Below are 11979 nucleotides of genomic sequence, written 5' to 3'. Positions count from 1 at the left end.
ACCCACCAGTAAGTGAAAAAGTGATCGTAAAATACCAAGCGTTACTACACCGGCTTCCAAGCTATATAACAGCTATCCATGGGTATGGAGTTCGGACTTTCCATGGGAGATTCCTCTAGTAAATTGGGCTAGAAGACAGCAACACAACGGTTCAGGGCAAATGGCCCCTTAATATCTTAACTTGATCATAAATATTCTCGCTATAACAACTTCAAACTATATTAACACCTGACTCGCGTCACCTGCCTTTACTGCTGTGTTGCTGTCACCCAGTCGTTGTTAGATCCAAGGAAGGAAAACAGACTCATGTGTGTATCATTAATCCATTTTTATTTAGATATATTTAAGAAATGGAATATTATGTGTCCCAAAAAGTATTTAAAGCAGGGCCAAAAGTGAGCACAAAAACGGTTCTCCTATATCAGAGAACGGAATCAACTTAGAAATGTCAGTCAAAGGGTGAGCCAAAACAAATGAAAAGAAGATCGAAAGAGTGTGTCCAAACATAAACCCAAAGGGTGTAGCCAAAACAGTCCAAAAGGGAGAAATGCTTTATTACAGGGGCACCAAACCACACCCTCTCACACAAACACACATGCAAAACACATCCTCTTATGCATATACTCAAAACACACGCCAGACACATCCCGTCGCACATGAACTCTTAAAATCAAACACACATGCAAAACACATGCCGTCACACATACACACTTACACACAATACTAGATGCAAACACTCCAACTCCCATATACACACATGATTACACTCACCAAAACACACACGTGAAACGAACACTAATACATACACACTTAAACCCAACCACACATTCAAAACACACACTCACACACATCACAAACTTACACTTTCTGTCACACATGCAAAAACACATCCTCTCACACACACACACTGACACTCAACCACATATGCAAAAACACATCCTCTCACACATACACCTACACTATCTGTCACACATGCAAAAAAACATCCCAACACACATACACACCTACACTATCTGTCACACATGCAATACAACATCCTTTCACATTTGCACTCGTACTCTCACACACACACACACACACACACGCACGCACGCACGCACGCACACACACACACACGCACGCACACACACACACACACACACACTGGATGAGACATCTACGAGAAGATTCTCCTCCAGAAGGCAGCCACTCTCCTCAGCGCCTTCCTCAGAGGATGAACCTCTCTGTCCTCCACGAAGCTGTCGTCATCCTCGTCCTCGTAGACCCAGTAGTCACTGTCGTCATCACTAGGGGCAGGATAATGGTCGACGTAGGTGATGGTGACTGGGGCGGGGAGCGTCTCACCGTGGTCAGGGCGGGCCCAGAAGGGGGTGAAAACACTCAGAGGGTTAGGAGAGGGGGTCGGGGACGCAGCCTGGGGATGCTACATCAGTGAGTGGGGAGGGAGGGAGAAAGGAGGGTCAGTGGGCGAGGTATATAGGCGGTTTTCAAATAACAATGTGCAAAAGAAAGTCATTGTGACACACAGGTTACACATGCAATAAGGTGCTACAACAAGACAGAAATTCTGATCGACTGTTTGAATCATGCAATTAGAGGAGGGGGATCATGCAGTTATTTTTCAGGACACAATAACACACAGAGAAAATGGGCAATGTCAATAGTGTGCGTGGGGGACATCGACAAAAGCACTTAAGTGATCTATTCGGCGGCCAAATCCGAAACAGATGTAGTTAAACTACATACACAGTCGGATTCCTCATCCAGCGACGGCCATAAACTCGCAGCAGGAGTAACATGATACCGGATCATGTCTTCCCGTGCTGAAAAGAAAAATAAACAAATTTAATAATACATTAAAATACATGTTCAATGAATATATCGAGTTAAGGAGTTCGAGTTAACGAGGTTACACTGTACAACTTTGATAAAAGACATCGCCCAGCCTCTAGTCAACAAATATAGATCTAGATATTTTGCAACACATCTCTACAAAAACTTGTACAGCTCTTATTTACTCTTCAGAACCTGAATGGATTGACGGACAGACAGACAGACAGACAGACAGACAGGTGGATTAGGAGTTGAGATCACTATCGAGACTATGGGCATTTCATCATTGTGTTCATGTGTTTTAGTCATGTCATTTCAAGCCCGTTCGTTTGAAAGTGTAGTTTACGTTTAAATAGATATCAAAGTTATACAATGTCACACATTTGATCTATAATGTTTGAACAACATCGTCCGTCATATTTATATCTGGCCCGCTCTCATTTCAGAGCAGACAAGAGATTTAGAAGAGACCCATTTCTGTATCAAAACAATTGCAAATGGCGGCCAGTGTCATCACTATCGGTACTACTGTCAAACTACGGCCAATTTCAGTACTTATCGACGTTCTAAACACTTTAAAATACAATAATTGCATTCTTAAATACCTTGAATATGCAGCCTTGTAAACATCTTGTCAGTAGAAGATCTTGAAACGATGCTGTAGTCAACGAAATGCAGAGCGATATGGAGCAAGAGCGATAGTGAATCTGTTCAAAACAGAGGGGACGTTGGCCACGACAACGGTAACCACGTTACGGAGACGAAGTCAGAACGAGGCGTCATCGTCCATTTCCGGCAAAGCTGAATCTGTACGGCTGCATGTCGTGGGGGCCAAAGACTTAAACATGTTAAAAAGGGGAAGCAGATAAAGTTGTGGTGGCCGTTGCCGTGGTTACCGTCGTTGATAAAAAGAAGGGCAGGTTCAGTTTGTTTTGTCCCTGAGCATTCTCTAGATTAATTATGAAAATGTTTGGTGGTAAAGACCGTTCGTCTTACTGGGGACTGTTTGCTGGTGTGTGTAAGGCACGATGTGTGTTGTTGGCGGGTCGTCCGCACTTTATTGCCGCGGAACGACAGGCTGCGCAAGTCGCCTTGGAAATCCCAAGCTAGCATCGCCACTGATACACTCAAAGAAATAGTCTGACATGGGTGGTCTCCCTTTGTTCAATGGTAGAAATGAAGCCCATTCCCCTCACATACACGGAAGATAAAAGCCGTCTTGGCTGTTTGTTCAATCAGTGTGTTTGTTCGTTTATTGTTTACATGATGTGAGTAAGAAATTAACGCCGGCCCCACAGCATAACCCAAGCTATATATCAGAACAGAACAAAATTTTAATTCTAAAAAATCACACAGTGACACATGCAGAGAACATACATCATTGCATCATACACACACATATAATATGTACAAGACAGCAAGCATATACATCCCAGCTCCTCCACGTGTCAAGGCGACCGTGAAGATTCGGGTTAGAATAGGTATTCAGCATCCCATGCTTGCCGTAAAAGGCGACTATGCTTGTCGTAAGAGCTAGTCGACTAATGGGATCGGGTGGTCAGGCTCGCTGATTTGATTGATGCATGTCATCGTATCCCAATTGCGTAGATCGATGCTCCATGATGCCAATCACTGGATTGTCTGGTTCAGACTCGATTGTTTACAGAACGCTGTCATAAAGCTGGAGTATTGCTGAGTGCGGCGTTAAACAACAAACAAACAAACAAACAAACAATGTGTATCTTGTCAGTGTGGGTGGAGAAATGAACACTTAGATGAATGTACTTGTGCATCGGTATGAAGGTAGCCGTTCATGTTGCAGTAATTATTATTTATTAGTATCGTACTTTGCATAGATGTTGTTGTTTGTTATTTGTTGTTCAACACCGCACTCAGCAGTATTCGCCTCTTACGACAAGCATATTCGCCTCTTACGGCAAGCATGGTTGCTGAAGGCCTATTACAGCCCGGATCTTCACGGGTCTCGCATATAGATGACATAAGGGGGCGAGGATGTAACTGAGTGGCTAAGGCGTTGGCTCATCGCGCCTAAGGCCCAGGTTCCATTCCAGGTATAAACCCTTATCTTAAAGTCCTTTCCTACAAGGTGTCCTTCACCGTCATATGGGTTCCATGCGATTTTCGAGTTCAAACATTTAAAGGGCGACTATCCCCGGGCAGATTGGCTGCTTTGGTAAGTTTGGTTCAGGTCGTTCAAACACAACACTCTTTGTCTGTTGACTCCAATTTCATGATTTATATCAATCTAAGAGTTCACGAGTACTCTGATTGACCCAGGTGTCCATTAGGCATTATTTACAACGTGTAGACCTGAACTGAAACTGGCGCCAGACACAGAAGCGCAGTACGTCGCCCTTTAAGTCTTAGTTTTCTAAGAAACTTACGTTTCAATTTTTGTCACCATTTTTATCGTGATCATGTGTGCCTAAACTGCTATATTTACTTTCCAACCAGCTACCCATAAACGAAAGGGAATATCTGTAGATATATCTGAAGAATCGATGATAGGAGAAACATCGGCAGACGGCGAAGGGAGATAACTCGATCTTTCAGCCATACATGTACCCACCAGTAAGTGAAAAAGTGATCGTAAAATACCAAGCGTTACTACACCGGCTTCCAAGCTATATTACAGCTATCCATGGGTATGGAGTTCGGACTTTCCATGGGAGATTCCTCTAGTAAATTGGGCTAGAAGACAGCAACACACCGGTTCAGGGCAAATGGCCCCTTAATATCTTAACTTGATCATAAATATTCTCGCTATAACAACTTCAAACTATATTAACACCTGACTCGCGTCACCTGCCTTTACTGCTGTGTTGCTGTCACCCAGTCGTTGTTAGATCCAAGGAAGGAAAACAGACTCATGTGTATACCATTAATCCATTTTTATTTAGATATATTTAAGAAATGGAATATTATGTGTCCAAAAGAGTATTTAAAGCAGGGCCAAAAGTGAGCACAAAAACGGTTCTCCTATATCAGAGAACGGAATCAACTTAGAAATGTCAGTCAAAGGGTGAGCCAAAACAAATGAAAAGAAGATCGAAAGAGTGTGTCCAAACATAAACCCAAAGGGTGTAGCCAAAACAGTCCAAAAGGGAGAAATGCTTTATTACAGGGGCACCAAACCACACCCTCTCACACAAACACACATGCAAAACACATCCTCTTATGCATATACTCAAAACACACGCCAGACACATCCCGTCGCACATGAACTCTTAAAATCAAACACACATGCAAAACACATGCCGTCACACATACACACTTACACACAATACTAGATGCAAACACTCCAACTCCCATATACACACATGATTACACTCACCAAAACACACATGTGAAACGAACACTCATACATACACACTTAAACCCAACCACACATTCAAAACACACACTCACACACATCACAAACTTACACTTTCTGTCACACATGCAAAAACACATCCTCTCACACACACACACTGACACTCAACCACATATGCAAAAACACATCCTCTCACACATACACTCTCTATCACACATGCAAAAAAACATCCTAACACACATACACCTACACTATCTGTCACACATGCAAAAAAACATCCCAACACACATACACACCTACACTATCTGTCACACATGCAATACAACATCCTTTCACATTTGCACTCGTACTCACACACACACACACACACACGCACGCACGCACGCACGCACACACACACACACGCACGCACACACACACGCACACACACTGGATGAGAAATCTACGAGAAGATTCTCCTCCAGAAGGCAGCCACTCTCCTCAGCGCCTTCCTCAGAGGATGAACCTCTCGGTCCTCCACGAAGCTGTCGTCATCCTCGTCCTCGTAGACCCAGTAGTCACTGTTGTCATCACTAGGGGCAGGATAATGGTCGACGTAGGTGATGGTGACTGGGGCGGGGAGCGTCTCACCGTGGTCAGGGCGGGCCCAGAAGGGGGTGAAAACACTCAGAGGGTTGGGAGAGGGGGTCGGGGACGCAGCCTGGGGATGCTACATCAGTGAGTGGGGAGGGAGGGAGAAAGGAGGGTCAGTGGGCGAGGTATATAGGCGGTTTTCAAATAACAATGTGCAAAAGAAAGTCAGTGTGACACACAGGTTACACATGCAATAAGGCGCTACAACAAGACAGAAATTCTGATCGACTGTTTGAATCATGCAATTAGAGGAGGGGGATCATGCAGTTATTTTTCAGGACACAATAACACACAGAGAAAATGGGCAATGTCAATAGTTTGCGTGGGGGACATCGACAAAAGCACTTAAGTGATCTATTCGGCGGCCAAATCCGAAACAGATGTAGATAAACTACATACACAGTCGGATTCCTCATCCAGCGACGGCCATAAACTCGCAGCAGGAGTGACATGATACCGGATCATGTCTTCCCGTGCTGAAAAGAAAAATAAACAAATTTAATAATACATTAAAATACATGTTCAATGAATATATCGAGTTAAGGAGTTCGAGTTAACGAGGTTACACTGTACAACTTTGATAAAAGACATCGCCCAGCCTCTAGTCAACAAATATAGATCTAGATATTTTGCAACACATCTCTACAAAAACTTGTACAGCTCTTATTTACTCTTCAGAACCTGAATGGATGGACGGACAGACAGACAGACAGACAGACAGGTGGATTAGGAGTTGAGATCACTATCGAGACTATGAGCATTTCATCATTGTGTTCATGTGTTTTAGTCATGTCATTTCAAGCCCGTTCGTTTGAAAGTGTAGTTTACGTTTAAATAGATATCAAAGTTATACAATGTCACACATTTGATCTATAATGTTTGAACAACATCGTCCGTCATATTTATATCCGGCCCGCTCTCATTTCAGAGCAGACAAGAGATTTAGAAGACACCCATTTCTGTATCAAAACACATTGCAAATGGCGGCCAGTGTCATCACTATCGGTACTGCTGTCAAACTACGGCCAATTTCAGTACTTATCGACGTTCTAAACACTTTAAAATACAATAATTGCATTCTTAAATACCTTGAATATGCAGCCTTGTAAACATCTTGTCAGTAGAAGATCTTGAAACGATGCTGTAGTCAACGAAATGCAGAGCGATATGGAGCAAGAGCGATAGTGAATCTGTTCAAAACAGAGGGGACGTTGGCCACGACAACGGTAACCACGTTACGGAGACGAAGTCAGAACGAGGCGTCATCGTCCATTTCCGGCAAAGCTGAATCTGTACGGCTGCATGTCGTGGGGGCCAAAGACTTAAACATGTTAAAAAGGGGAAGCAGATAAAGTTGTGGTGGCCGTTGCCGTGGTTACCGTCGTTGATAAAAAGAAGGGCAGGTTCAGTTTGTTTTGTCCCTGAGCATTCTCTAGATTAATTATGAAAATGTTTGGTGGTAAAGACCGTTCGTCTTACTGGGGACTGTTTGCTGGTGTGTGTAAGGCACGATGTGTGTTGTTGGCGGGTCGTCCGCACTTTATTGCCGCGGAACGACAGGCTGCGCAAGTCGCCTTGGAAATCCCAAGCTAGCATCGCCACTGATACACTCAAAGAAATAGTCTGACATGGGTGGTCTCCCTTTGTTCAATGGTAGAAATGAAGCCCATTCCCCTCACATACACGGAAGATAAAAGCCGTCTTGGCTGTTTGTTCAATCAGTGTGTTTGTTCGTTTATTGTTTACATGATGTGAGTAAGAAATTAACGCCGGCCCCACAGCATAACCCAAGCTATATATCAGAACAGAACAAAATTTTAATTCTAAAAAATCACACAGTGACACATGCAGAGAACATACATCATTGCATCATACACACACATATAATATGTACAAGACAGCAAGCATATACATCCCAGCTCCTCCACGTGTCAAGGCGACCGTGAAGATTCGGGTTAGAATAGGTATTCAGCATCCCATGCTTGCCGTAAAAGGCGACTATGCTTGTCGTAAGAGCTAGTCGACTAATGGGATCGGGTGGTCAGGCTCGCTGATTTGATTGATGCATGTCATCGTATCCCAATTGCGTAGATCGATGTTCCATGATGCCAATCACTGGATTGTCTGGTTCAGACTCGATTGTTTACAGACCGCTGTCATAAAGCTGGAGTATTGCTGAGTGCGGCGTTAAACAACAAACAAACAAACAACAATGTGTATCTTGTCAGTGTGGGTGGAGAAATGAACACTTAGATGAATGTACTTGTGCATCGGTATGAAGGTAGCCGTTCATGTTGCAGTAATTATTATTTATTAGTATCGTACTTTGCATAGATGTTGTTGTTTGTTATTTGTTGTTCAACACCGCACTCAGCAGTATTCGCCTCTTACGACAAGCATATTCGCCTCTTACGGCAAGCATGGTTGCTGAAGGCCTATTACAGCCCGGATCTTCACGGGTCTCGCATATAGATGACATAAGGGGGCGAGGATGTAACTGAGTGGCTAAGGCGTTGGCTCATCGCACCTAAGGCCCAGGTTCCATTCCAGGTATAAACCCTTATCTTAAAGTCCATTCCTACAAGGTGTCCTTCACCGTCATATGGGTTCCATGCGATTTTCGAGTTCAAACATTTAAAGGGCGACTATCCCCGGGCAGATTGGCTGCTTTGGTAAGTTTGGTTCAGGTCGTTCAAACATCCCTCTCTTTGTCTGTTGACTCCAATTTCATGATTTATATCAATCTAAGAGTTCACGAGTACTCTGATTGACCCAGGTGTCCATTAGGCATTATTTACAACGTGTAGACCTGAACTGAAACTGGCGCCAGACACAGAAGCGCAGTACGTCGCCCTTTAAGTCTTACTTTTCTAAGAAACTTACGTTTCAATTTTTGTCACCATTTTTATCGTGATCATGTGTGCCTAAACTGCTATATTTACTTTCCAACCAGCTACCCATAAACGAAAGGGAATATCTGTAGATATATCTGAAGAATCGATGATAGGAGAAACATCGGCAGACGGCGAAGGGAGATAACTCGATCTTTCAGCCATACATGTACCCACCAGTAAGTGAAAAAGTGATCGTAAAATACCAAGCGTTACTACACCGGCTTCCAAGCTATATAACAGCTATCCATGGGTATGGAGTTCGGACTTTCCATGGGAGATTCCTCTAGTAAATTGGGCTAGAAGACAGCAACACAACGGTTCAGGGCAAATGGCCCCTTAATATCTTAACTTGATCATAAATATTCTCGCTATAACAACTTCAAACTATATTAACACCTGACTCGCGTCACCTGCCTTTACTGCTGTGTTGCTGTCACCCAGTCGTTGTTAGATCCAAGGAAGGAAAACAGACTCATGTGTATACCATTAATCCATTTTTATTTAGATATATTTAAGAAATGGAATATTATGTGTCCAAAAGAGTATTTAAAGCAGGGCCAAAAGTGAGCACAAAAACGGTTCTCCTATATCAGAGAACGGAATCAACTTAGAAATGTCAGTCAAAGGGTGAGCCAAAACAAATGAAAAGAAGATCGAAAGAGTGTGTCCAAACATAAACCCAAAGGGTGTAGCCAAAACAGTCCAAAAGGGAGAAATGCTTTATTACAGGGGCACCAAACCACACCCTCTCACACAAACACACATGCAAAACACATCCTCTTATGCATATACTCAAAACACACGCCAGAAACATCCCGTCGCACATGAACTCTTAAAATCAAACACACATGCAAAACACATGCCGTCACACATACACACTTACACACAATACTAGATGCAAACACTCCAACTCCCATATACACACATGATTACACTCACCAAAACACACATGTGAAACGAACACTCATACATACACACTTAAACCCAACCACACATTCAAAACACACACTCACACACATCACAAACTTACACTTTCTGTCACACATGCAAAAACACATCCTCTCACACACACACACTGACACTCAACCACATATGCAAAAACACATCCTCTCACACATACACTCTCTATCACACATGCAAAAAAACATCCTAACACACATACACCTACACTATCTGTCACACATGCAAAAAAACATCCCAACACACATACACACCTACACTATCTGTCACACATGCAAAACAACATCCTTTCACATTTGCACTCGTACTCACACACACACACACACATACACACACACACACACACACACACACACACACACACACACACACACACACACACACACACACACACACACACACGCACACGCACGCACACACACTGGATGAGAAATCTACGAGAAGATTCTCCTCCAGAAGGCAGCCACTCTCCTCAGCGCCTTCCTCAGAGGATGAACCTCTCGGTCCTCCACGAAGCTGTCGTCATCCTCGTCCTCGTAGACCCAGTAGTCACTGTCGTCATCACTAGGGGCAGGATAATGGTCGACGTAGGTGATGGTGACTGGGGCGGGGAGCGTCTCACCGTGGTCAGGGCGGGCCCAGAAGGGGGTGAAAACACTCAGAGGGTTGGGAGAGGGGGTCGGGGACGCAGCCTGGGGATGCTACATCAGTGAGTGGGGAGGGAGGGAGAAAGGAGGGTCAGTGGGCGAGGTATATAGGCGGTTTTCAAATTTACAATGTGGAAAAGAAAGTCAGTGTGACACACAGGTTACACATGCAATAAGGCGCTACAACAAGACAGAAATTCTGATCGACTGTTTGAATCATGCAATTAGAGGAGGGGGATCATGCAGTTATTTTTCAGGACACAATAACACACAGAGAAAATGGGCAATGTCAATAGTGTGCGTGGGGGACATCGACAAAAGCACTTAAGTGATCTATTCGGCGGCCAAATGCGAAACAGATGTAGATAAACTACAGACACAGTCGGATTCCTCATCCAGCGACGGCCATAAACTCGCAGCAGGAGTGACATGATACCGGATCATGTCTTCCCGTGCTGAAAAGAAAAATAAACAAATTTAATAATACATTAAAATACATGTTCAATGAATATATCGAGTTAAGGAGTTCGCGTTAACGAGGTTACACTGTACAACTTTGATAAAAGACATCGCCCAGCCTCTAGTCAACAAATATAGATCTAGATATTTTGCAACACATCTCTACAAAAACTTGTACAGCTCTTATTTACTCTTCAGAACCTGAATGGATTGACGGACAGACGGACAGACAGACAGACAGGTGGATTAGGAGTTGAGAGTACTATCGAGACTATGAGCATTTCATCATTGTGTTCATGTGTTTTAGTTATGTCATTTCCAGCCCGTTCGTTTGAAAGTGTAGTTTACGTTTAAATAGATATCAAAGTTATACAATGTCACACATTTGATCTATAATGTTTGAACAACATCGTCCGTCATATTTATATCCGGCCCGCTCTCATTTCAGAGCAGACAAGAGATTTAGAAGACACCCATTTCTGTATCAAAACAATTGCAAATGGCGGCCAGTGTCATCACCATCGGTACTGCTGTCAAACTACGGCCAATTTCAGTACTTATCGACGTTCTAAACACTTTAAAATACAATAATTGCATTCTTAAATACCTTGAATATGCAGCCTTGTAAACATCTTGTCAGTAGAAGATCTTGAAACGATGCTGTAGTCAACGAAATGCAGAGCGATATGGAGCAAGAGCGATAGTGAATCTGTTCAAAACAGAGGGGACGTTGGCCACGACAACGGTAACCACGTTACGGAGACGAAGTCAGAACGAGGCGTCATCGTCCATTTCCGGCAAAGCTGAATCTGTACGGCTGCATGTCGTGGGGGCCAAAGACTTAAACATGTTAAAAAGGGGAAGCAGATAAAGTTGTGGTGGCCGTTGCCGTGGTTACCGTCGTTGATAAAAAGAAGGGCAGGTTCAGTTTGTTTTGTCCCTGAGCATTCTCTAGATTAATTATGAAAATGTTTGGTGGTAAAGACCGTTCGTCTTACTGGGGACTGTTTGCTGGTGTGTGTAAGGCACGATGTGTGTTGTTGGCGGGTCGTCCGCACTTTATTGCCGCGGAACGACAGGCTGCGCAAGTCGCCTTGGAAATCCCAAGCTAGCATCGCCACTGATACACTCAAAGAAATAGTCTGACATGGGTGGTCTCCCTTTGTTCATTGGTAGAAATGAAGCCCATTCCCCTCACATACACGGAAGATAAAAGCCG

Source organism: Haliotis rufescens, unplaced genomic scaffold (genome assembly GCF_023055435.1).
Source record: "Haliotis rufescens isolate VD_foot unplaced genomic scaffold, xgHalRufe1.0.p SCAF_2, whole genome shotgun sequence".
NCBI lineage: Eukaryota > Metazoa > Mollusca > Gastropoda > Lepetellida > Haliotidae > Haliotis > Haliotis rufescens.
The sequence above is the reverse complement of the archived record's forward strand: the minus strand, read 5'-3'. Positions refer to the sequence as shown.